We start from the raw sequence: 11106 nt of genomic DNA on the forward strand, positions 1-11106 counted from the left end.
ATGTGGGGGGATTTGAGAAGGTGCATTCACATTACAAACTGAGAAATAATTCCCAGGAAAAAAACAATTCCCTCTTCTTCTCCAAGAGTTCCCTGAGAAAGCTTGTAAAGAATAGGTGGATTCCAAAGCCTGGGGTGTTCACCCATCATCACTATGGACACATCCACACCACAATTCTATTCAGAGTCAGTCCTTTTTCCTGGAGCTGTGAGAACTGTAGTCCTGTGAGGGGAGGCCAGGTGTTTCTAAAAGAGAATTCTTAGCCTCTCACAAAACTATAATTCTCAGGACTGGGGGAAGCAAGGCCAGTGGTATAAATGTGACATACGTTTCTACTGTTCATATGTTCTAAAGGCCAAACTATATTATGAGGGAGATTTGTGATCTCCTGACATTTCTTTTTTAGTGAAATGCAGCTGCAGGGGACAGGGGCTGTCAATCTGATAGAAGTAGCAGCAGGGAAGGAGGTAGATATTATACCCTTCCCTACCCATGTCATTCCTGATCTAAATTCCACCCCCGAATTGTTATTAGACCCATTAGAGAACATATAGGTACATTTCCTCATCATTTTTCTGTAGTAATTTGTGAACAGGGAAGGCTTGTCGAGGCCTACACTCACAACCCACTTTCAACTAATTCACCCAGTCGCTGACAAGTCTGAAAACATCTATTTCTCTCCTCTGTGGACTTGCACAGCTCCCATTCATTTCAGCAGGATTTCTGCAGATGTTATCATGAGCGAATTATATTCTCATATGTGGAAAAACTCCATGAATAAAGCCCTGGTTTCCAAATTCAGCTCGCTCACCCCTTGGTCTGGATGGAGACTCTGGCAAGGAACAGGTCAGAGGGAGCTAGGATTGGAATCTCTCAGATCTTGAGAGGCTGGAACTGGCTCCCTGTAAAGCTGAACTTGAGGCAGACATCGTTTCCTCTGGGAGAGAACTGTCACTCTTAATCTCTGAGGAAGAAAATGATACATCAGTACAAAACGGAGGGAGGAACACCATTACTGTACATGGTTAAATGGCTTTTTCAGTAACTTGCTGTGCAGACGTAAGCCCACCAATATCTGAAGTCCAAACCACTGTTAATGCACAAGAGCGGGCAAGGATGGGCATTTTTCTAGTCAGTTGATGACACTAAATTCCAGACTAACAATGTCAGAGAAATCTGCAACAGATTCAAATGAGTCTGGATTTCTATGAATCCAACCTGAGGATTATGCAGCAGACCAGCTTTTTCCGAGTTGTGCAGATTCTGCACGCTTGTGGACCGGCTCTTCACTGTTTGGGGGGAGCTGCACAAATGCACACTTGCATTTGAGCAAATGGCACAACATTCTCATATCTCTCTAAAAATAGAAAACATCAAAATCAGAGTAAGTCAATGATAAATTGACGGATTTAACATCAATCCGCAAAACACCAACAATCGGCAAAACACCGACAGAACAGAGTTAGCAAAATCCATACATCCATCTTCCAGACCAATTTTAACGGTGCTTGGGAAGCCCATATGCCGACACTCCAAAACTGAGGTGGGGGCTAGTCCTTGACATAGTTAAAACTTTCCCAAACTGCAAGACTCCTGGCCTGCCCAGACATTTGGAGAAGAAGCATGTCCTCCTGCAAACATGCTGTCTCCACGGCTAGGCTTAGAATAGAATATTATAGAATATTCTTGAGAATAGAATATTATTCTCAAGCTAAAAACCAAACCTGGTGGCTGGATTAGCCAGCCAGACATCCTCAACCTGGTGCCCACCAGGAGTTTTGGAATTCAGTACTCATCAGCTCCAGCCAGTTGCATTCAGGAATGCTGGCAGTTGTAGTCCAAAACACCTGGAGCACACCAGGTTGGGCAAGGCTGCTAGGCAGAGAGGAAATTCTACTACAGAGCGTTCACACAGACAAACGAACAGCCTCACAGTGAGCACCCTCAGCCTGGGATAGGCTGGTGGTCTTTCGTTTCGCCCTGCTTGGTGGTTGCAACGATGAGCCCAGACTGACAGCCATTCTATCGCATATTGATTTAATATATGGTGAAGTTCTCCTTCGCACTTGTTAGGATGAAACAGGGGTCCAACCTACTCTGGGGTGAGAGATGCCATCCTGGGGTAGTTGGTCATCTGTGTAGACTCCATTTTACCCTTACCAGGTAAGGTTTGCTGTACTTCACAAAAATGTGAAGTGCAGCAAAAGTGGAAATGGTTGTCTATATGGGCTGACTGATACAATGAAGGCAAAAGAGGACATTTTTGGATGTGGAACATGGCTAGAGCACAACTGCATAAAGATAGCTATTTGTGAGACTGCAGCTGTAATGCAACACCCCTTACCAAAAGATCCTGGATTCTGTGAACGGCTTTGACAATCTGACGTTTGTAACAGGAATACCAATATTCAGTCTTTTGGCTGCAGTATGAGCAAAGCAGAAAACAAAAATGAGGCAAAAGTACCTCCACTGCCCTGCATGGCCCTCCATCCATTTACACACTCCGAATCAGCTGATATGCAGGCGATGTGATGCTCAGATGCAGCACTCCAAAACAAATGACCACCAGTCATATTGTGTCCAGTTTATCAATTCATAGATTTATTTTTTAAAATTTAAAATTAAAATTCAACACACACACGCGCACACACACAGATTTTAAAACGTGAAATGTTTCGATATAAAACACCAGCTTCAGTAAGAGTATGCTATAATACCACTTATCAGCTGAGCCAGAACCAATCTGGAACAGGCCAAACCTCAGTGAGGGAAGATAGATTAACAAGCAGCACCTGTATTCAACAGCTGATCAAGCTGCATTAATAAGCATCATAGGTTGTTTCATCTTATCCTTTATTTATATTGATATCAGGTTTCAGCTTAGCAATAAACATTGCCTCCTTAGTAATTCTTCTTTGGACAAGGGCACTGTTAGGTTCTTGAAAGATCTGGGCACAGGCCCATAACACAAATTTGCATGTATATATCCAAGTTGAAGTGGGGGGAAGGGTCAGTGCATGCCTCTCTCTCTCTCTATATATATATATATATATGTGTGTGTGTGTGTGTGTGTATACACACACGCACACACGCGCACCAAATATATATATATATATATATACACACACACACACACACACACACATATAAAATATGTGTGTGTGTAACATACATACATACTGTACATACATTCATTCAGACGTACATACACTGGAGGCATGCACTCGGACCTCGTTTAAGCATTTTGGGAAACATCCTGCTTCTGCTCAGGCCAGTTTGGAGTCAGTCCATGTCAGCTCAGTACCAAACCTGAGTCAAGGTTCAGAAAACCTTGGGTAATTACCTAGGGAGGTAGTGGGTGCTCCCACACTGGAAGCATTCAAGATGAAGCTGGACAGCCATCTGTCATGGATGCTTTGACTTGGATTCCTGCATTGAGCAGGGGGTTGGACTTCATGGTCTTATAGGCCCCTTCCAACCCTACTATTCAATGATTCTATGAAAACCAAGGCTTTGTGCTTCCCATTAAGTTTCATGGGAAATTTTAAAAAACCTAATGGTCAGAACTGGATAAGAATTTCAAGCAGAATAGCCCCTTAGGAAGGGATTACACATGCCCAATGTCATAAAAATAGGCGCAGGTTCTTTTGAGTTGTGTGCCTTTATATTTTGATTTTATTTTAAAAGAAACTGCCAGTAACTTTCGTATTCCTTGGAAGAACTGAATGAAAATTTTACAGTTTCACACTTCCGGTGACCTAATAGCTGCGTCCCATGCCCTAGGTTACAGCTTCTCTGTGCTCACAGAGAATGGGGGTCTCAGGGAAGGAAGGTATCATTTTGAGGAAGAGGAAAATGATCCCTTAGAAGGGACCCATTCCTAGGAAGATGAGCAGATATCCTCTCACACCAAGGATGTGCCTCTGGCAGGAGGAGGACTTTAAAAACTGTTAAGCCTGTTTAAATGCCCCAGCACTTCCTGGATCATGACGTCACATAGTCCTAACCATACTTGTGGTATAATCTGAGGCCTGCCACTTTTTAAGGAGAAATGAATGTGGAGGGGGAGAAAGAAGTTTGTGGAGGCTGACTGAATTCTTTGCTATGCTGAAGCTACTAAACTTCTGTAGAATCCAAAGATTCCAGTTTGGGGCAATAAAACCAGATACAATAAAACCACGTGAAATACCAGTATTTCACATGGAGCTCTTCCTGCCTTTCCCTCTCCCTCTTCAAAATGTCATTGCAAGCAAGCTCCCAGCATGTAAGAGCAGTCAGCATGTAAGAGTAGAAAGGTACAGGAAGAAAGAAAAAACAATAAGCAGACTATGGAAGGAAAGGTGGCAGTCTCCCCTCTAGTGTAAAGGTCTGGTGCATTGACACTACACTCCCTATCAGTCTGCTAAGGAAGTGAGTCCTAAGGTCTCCTAGTAATTGCAAGCCTAATGAGCGCAGAGGGAAGAAGCAGGTTTGCATTAAGGCAGATGTTGGCAGCTGGGGCAACTCTAAAGATCCGGGCTCAAAGATCGAGGGCCCATGCCCAGACGGACCCTCCCAACAAAGCCCGTGACTTTGGAGGCTCCATTCGACTGCTAGCCCAGAGTTCTCCCTTAAAGTTGCTCTGCAAGCTTGTTTCTCCTGCATATGAAAGGATCAAGGTCTAGCACATGAAAATTATCATTTAATTAATTATGGCTTCAGCACTGAGAACATTGGTGGATTGATAGCTACATGTTTACCATGTAATATATTTTGCTTTAATGGTGAATATTTTTCACAGAAATGTGGCTTAGCAATGGGAAATGAATTGGCACCATTATTGACCATTACCTATATGTATGAACTCAATTGAAAGATGCTGCATTGATCATGATATCCTCCTGTATTGCTGTTATACAGATATTATAATTATAACACAGTAGTGGAAGCAGAAAAAGAGTCTGATGCAATGAACAGGTTGGACCGTATAAAATTAACACAGGAACAACCAAATATAGATGGTTGGCTTCCCTTGTTGGATGTGGAATGAAAGATCTGTAATGGGCAGTTTGAATCAAGGTGGTATAGAAAACCTATGAAAAGGGAAATACTATTGAATTGTAACTCTGCACACCCTGTGCTAGTGATTCAACTAACTGGGGCTAGAACATTTATAATATATAGTGTTTCTGCTTCCACGTTTCTGTTTCTTGCAGTTCTGTTTCCAAGTTTGTTTTCAGAAGCCGATCTGTATCAGGATAGCTGGTGTGTGTGTGTGCACATGCATATGTGTTAACAGTCTAAGGGTTGTTTAAACTGCCCCCCTCCCCCATTCAGGTGGCTGATTTTGGATTGCCCAAGTTCAGGCGAGGGACTACAAGCAGAGATCCCTGCTCTGGTGAAGAAGAGGAATGTGGTGGGATGCCAGCATTCATGCCCCCTGAGGCATTCAAAGCTTCTTACAAGCCATCCCGTGGCACAGATGTCTACAGGTGAACACTGGCTGCACTGCTTCTGTCATGCACTAGTGGCCAAGATAGGGTCCATTTCTGGGCCCAATTCAAAGTGCTGGTTTTAACCTTTGAAGCCCTACATGGCTTGGGGCCAGGTTAGCTTGAGCCTCCCCAAGGGGCAGGGAGCTCCACAAAACTCCATTTTGTATTTAAAACTAATACAAAGTTTTAAAAGCCTGCTGTCCGAAGGTAAAATACAACACAGGGAAAATACAACGCAGGGGCAGGGCTCACGCAGCATCTTCGTTTGGTCAGGAGAGGCAACGGGGATCCAGTGTGACAAAAGATAAAGGAACCTATTCCACCTTTATTCAGTTTTGCCTGGGGGAGGGGCCCAACTTACTTCGCCAGTCAGGGGTGGGGCACATAAGCAAATAAATCCTCCTCCTCACCTATTGGGCTGGGAGTTGAGGCTAGAAAAATGTTAATTAAAAGGAGTATGCATTGGCCATCTGTGGTACACTTGGTACATCAAAAGTCTTCTTCTTTTGTGGAGCTGGAAGCCCCAGGAAAAATATGTGTTATTCTAAAGTGCTATGGATGCCAGCACCCTGGTCAAGGATGTCTGGAGATTTAAACTTAAAAGCTATTTAGGGCACAATTCTATGAATGTTCAGACAGAAAAAAGTCCTACAGCATTCCCTAGCCATCCATGCTGGCTGGGAGAGTTGTGTGACATTTTTCTGCCCAAACATGCACAGGATTGTGCCCTTAGTTTAGTTCCAGGTTTAAAGAAATACACATGGAAGGTGCTGTCCCTCCCCCATCGAAGACTGAGTTTGGGTTTTTTCTTCCAAAGCTCACTTCAAAAGGGAACACGCTAAAAGAACTGTAATAATACTTACAGAAAATCAAACTTTAGCAGGCCTAGCTAAGGATTAACTAGCTACAGCTGGTATAAGCAGTATATAACTCTTGACGAATAATCATGCTGGCATCTAAAACATTAAATTCAAAGCAACGAAGGAGTATATAATCTTATACTGATGTTACCTACCAGTGTTTATTGATTTATGCCATATTGGGTTACATGTATGGCAAAAGACATTACTTCTATAGATAGTTAACATTCCAAAGAGATACAGAAGGCATTGTTTAACAGTCATTCTACTTATCTCAAAGAATATATTTCAAAATAGTATGGCATGAGGGTACACAGTTGCAAACAATCCTTTGGAATATAGGTAACTGGAATACACTGCAGCAAGAAGTTACAAAGGTTAACATTTGGTGGATTGATCATTTCGCATAGGTTTACATGCTATATGACAAAGTAAAAGGCTTAGCAAGAAAACAGTATCTTGATATTACTCAGGGACTGGGGAGTTTAGGTCCTTTGCACAATGCACAGTATAGGGCCAGAATAGTACTAAAATTCCTAACTAGCTTACACAGGTAAATGGAAATGTTGCATATTGTAACGGGGGTCCAAACAGTACAGTTTCTGTAGGTACAAACAATACTGAAAAAGGGGAAGCTTATTTTGCTTTTACAACAAATGTGTTATTGCAGTCTCCCACAACACTTTAGCAGCAGGACTTTGGAGTTCAAGCGAGCATAAATATTGTAGATGTAAAACCATTCTAGTAAAGGTCTAGTTCTGTTCATTGATCTCACCCTCTACTAGGATCAAGAATGGGGAAAAGGTGACAAAACTTGAATGCATGCAGAGCGCAGCTCTCCTTACTGTATAATAATGACCAGAGATGGGACCAGACCTCTGTGTCACTTTGGACCTGAGCCAAAAGGTGGTAGGCAATAAAAGTTCTCCTCCCTCTGTACATGCTCAGTATTTCTCTGGGGAAAATGTAAAATCTTTGCAGTAGGCCGATTGTCATCCCAGTTGCATAAGTGCATTTCAGAGGTGAGGCAGTGACCATCCTGAACCAGCACATGGACTTAGTAATGGGCTGGATGAGGGCCAGTACAGATTTGGTCCAGACAAGTTGGAGGTTCTGCCAGTAGGTGATTCAGCTGTCTGGTTAAGCGGCATTCAACCTGCTCTAAATGGGGCTGCACTCCCCCAGAAGGAGCAAGTTCATAGTCGGGGGGAGGTGCTCATGGATCCTGCTCTGTCACTCAAGGTCCAAGTAGCCTCAGTCGCATGAAGTGCCTTTTATGAGCTTCGGCTGATATACTGGCTACATCCTCACCTGGACAGAGAGAGCCTGGCTATGGTTTTCCATGCATTGGTAATCTCCTGCTTGGGTTATTGGAATGTGTTACATGTGGGGCCACCTCCCTGGGGACAGGCTGGAAAGTTCATGCAGAACAGAGGCTGCTTACTGAGACTGGACGTTTCGAACATATTACTCCAGTGCTATGTCAACTGCACTAGTTGCCAGTTTCTGGGCCTGATTCAAAGTGTTGGTGTTGCCCTTTAAAGACCTAAGCGGCTCACGACCAGGCCACCTGAATGAGTGCCTTCTCCCCCATGTTCCTTCCCCATTGCTAAGATAATCTTCGGAGGCTCTTGTCTGGCTGCCGCCACCCACAAAGGTGCGATGGGTGGCTACCAGGGAAAGAGCCTCCTTTGTCGTGGCCCCATCTGTGGAATGCCCTTCCCAGGGAGATCCACCTGGCATCTTCACTATATACATTTAGATGCCAGGTTACGAGCTTCCTCTTTCAGCAGGCATTTATTATTTTGTATGTTGTTTTGAGTATTAACTCTACTGTGGGCTCCTTAACATTTTTGAAGTTTTCATATTTCATTATGTTGATATTTTCATTGTTGCATTTATTGTTTTGGTTGTTATTTTATTGTTGTGTTTAGTTTATTATTGTAAATTGCCTGGACCACATCTGCTGTTTCGGCAGCATATACATTTAACAAAGATAAATTTCCCACTTTTGTTTTAGCGCCTCCTTTGGATTTTGAGCCTATTGCCCCATTGCAGTCTTTGTTTAAACCCTACCATCCCAGCTCTCAGAACACTTCATTCCTGGCCATCCCAAAGCAAGATGCCACTTTGCTGCATGAACACCCACTCGTCTTAGCTGACCCACAGGTCTCAGCACCTCGCTCCTTTTGCTGAAATCGCCTTGGTCATGGACAAGTCCTGTTGCCTTGGTTGCATCCATAGGCTCTCTCTCCCTCACTGAAATCACTTTTGAGCCCCAGAATGTGGGATTCAATCCAAGCCTCACCAGCCCTTTCTCCAGAGTGCCCGCTGTGGCCACCTAGGTCCCTGCTCTAGCAGAAGCAGAGACCCATCGGCAGCCTTTCTAAAGGCTTTTCCTTCACTGAAACCTCAGGACCTTCAACCCAGTCCTGCCCTCCCTTTTGCCACAGTGACTGTGTCCAAAGAGTAGCCTTGGAACACCACCTGCTTTCAAGCCTCCCTGAACTTTTTCCTCTACGCTCAAGCAATCTCACCTTCCCAGAACCTCTTTTCCTCTTTCTCTCTCCCAGTAGAGTTAGGACCCCAATTTGCTTAGCCTGACCCTTGCAACTTCCCCAAACTCATACTCCAGCCCAGTTCAATCTCGATCAACCCGGCATGTCTGCAGCTTAACCTTGGACAGCGGCCCTCAGTTCAGACTCCAAGCAGACCTCTGAGCTAATTTCCATCACAATTTGAGCCCTGTGCATGGATTTTTACACTAGCCAGGTTGTTCCCGTCTTGTGTGATTAATGTGGATTGGTTTGTCTGTAATATATGAACTCACCGAGTCCATTCTGGAGTTCATATAGTTCCTATTGCCAACCAGTTAATCCACCGAAGTAATTGTTGTTGTTCAGTCGTTCAGTCGTGTCCGACTCTTCGTGACCCCATGGACCATAGCACGCCAGGCCTTCCTGTCCTGCGCTCTCTCCTGGAGCGTGCTCAAGTTCATATTCGTTGCATCGGTGATGCTATCTAGCCATCTCATCCTCTGCCGTCCCCTTCTCCTTTTGCCTTCAGTCTTTCCCAGCATCAGGGTCTTTTCCAGGGAGTTTTCTCTTCGCATTAGGTGGCCAAAATATTTGAGCTTCAGCTTCAGTATCTGTCCTTCCAGTGAGCACTCAGGGTTGATTTCCTTTAGGATTGACTGATTTGACCTCCTTGCAGTCCAGGGCACTCGTAAGAGTCTTCTCCAGCACCACAGTTCGAAAGCATCAATTCTTTGGCGCTCAGCCTTCCTTATAGTCCAGCTCTCACAGCCATACATTACTACTGGGAAAACCATAGCTTTGATTAGACGGACCTTTGTCAGCAAGGTGATGTCTCTGCTTCTTACTATGCTGTCTAGGTTTGCCATAGCTTCCCCCCCAAGGAGCAAGCGTCTTTTAATTTCATGGCTACAGTCACCGTCTGCGGTGATCTTGGAGCCCAAGAAGGTAAAATCTGTCACTGCTTCCATTTCTTCCCCTTCCATATGCAAGGAAGTGATAGGGCAGGATGCCATGATCTTAGTTTTTTTAATGTTGAGTTTCAAACCAGCTTTTGCACTCTCCTCTTTCACCCTCAACAATAGGCTCTTGAGATCCTCTTCGCTTTCTGCCATTAGGGTGGTATCGTCTGCATATCGGAGGTTGTTGATAATTCTCCCGGCAATCTTAATTCCGAGCTCTGATTCATCCAACCCGGCATTTCTCATGATGTACTCTGCATATAAGTTAAATAAGCAGGGTGACAATATGCAGCCTTGTCGTACTCCTTTCCCAATTTTGAACCACTCAGTTGTTCCATGTCCGGTTCTTACTGTTGCTTCTTGACCCTCGTACAGGTTTCTCAGGAGACAGGTAAGGTGGTCTGGTACTCCCATCACTTTAAGAATTTGCCACAGTTTGTTGTGATCCACACAATCAAAGGCTTTAGCGTAGTCAATGAAGCAGAAATAGACGTTTTTCTGGAATTCTCTTGCTTTCTCCATGATGCAGCGAATGTTGGCGATTTGATCTCTAGTTCCTCTGCCTCTTCGAAACCCAGCTTGTACTTCCGGTAGTTCTCGGTTCGCATACTGCTGAAGCCTAGCTTGTAGGATTTTGAGCATTACCTTGCTGTCATGTGAAATGAGTGCAATTGGGCAGTAGTTTGAACACTCTTTGGCGTTGCCCTGCTTTGGAATTGGAATGTAAACTGACCTTTTCCAGTCTTGTGGCCACTGTTGAGTGTTCCAAATTTGTTGGCATATTGAGTGCAGCACTTTAACAGCATCATCTTTTAGGATTTTAAATAGCTCAGCTGGAATACTGTCATCTCCGCTAGCTTTGTTGTTACTAATGCTTCCTAAGGCCCACTTGACTTCACTCTCGAGGATGTCCGGCTCAAGTTCAGTGACCGCACTATCATGGCTATCAGGGACATTCAGATCTTTCCTGTATAGTTCTTCTGTGTATTCTTGCCACCTCTTCTTCATCTCATCTGCTTCTGTTAGGTCCCTGCCTTCTTTGTCCTTTCTCATGCCCGTCTTTGCACAAAACGTTCCCTTGAGATCTCCAATTTTCTTGAAGAGATCTCTAGTCTTTCCCATTCTATTGTTTTCCTCGATTTCTTTGCATTGTTCATTTAAAAAGGCCTTCTTGTCTCTCCTTGCTATTCTCTGGAACTCTGCATTCAGTTGGATGTATCTTCCCCTTTCTCCCTTGCTTTTCGCTTCCCTTCTTTTCTCCGCAACTTGTAAAGCC

The sequence above is a fragment of the Heloderma suspectum genome, chromosome 6 (assembly GCF_057233095.1).
Source record: "Heloderma suspectum isolate Gila_16-S chromosome 6, 16-S_ref, whole genome shotgun sequence".
NCBI lineage: Eukaryota > Metazoa > Chordata > Lepidosauria > Squamata > Helodermatidae > Heloderma > Heloderma suspectum.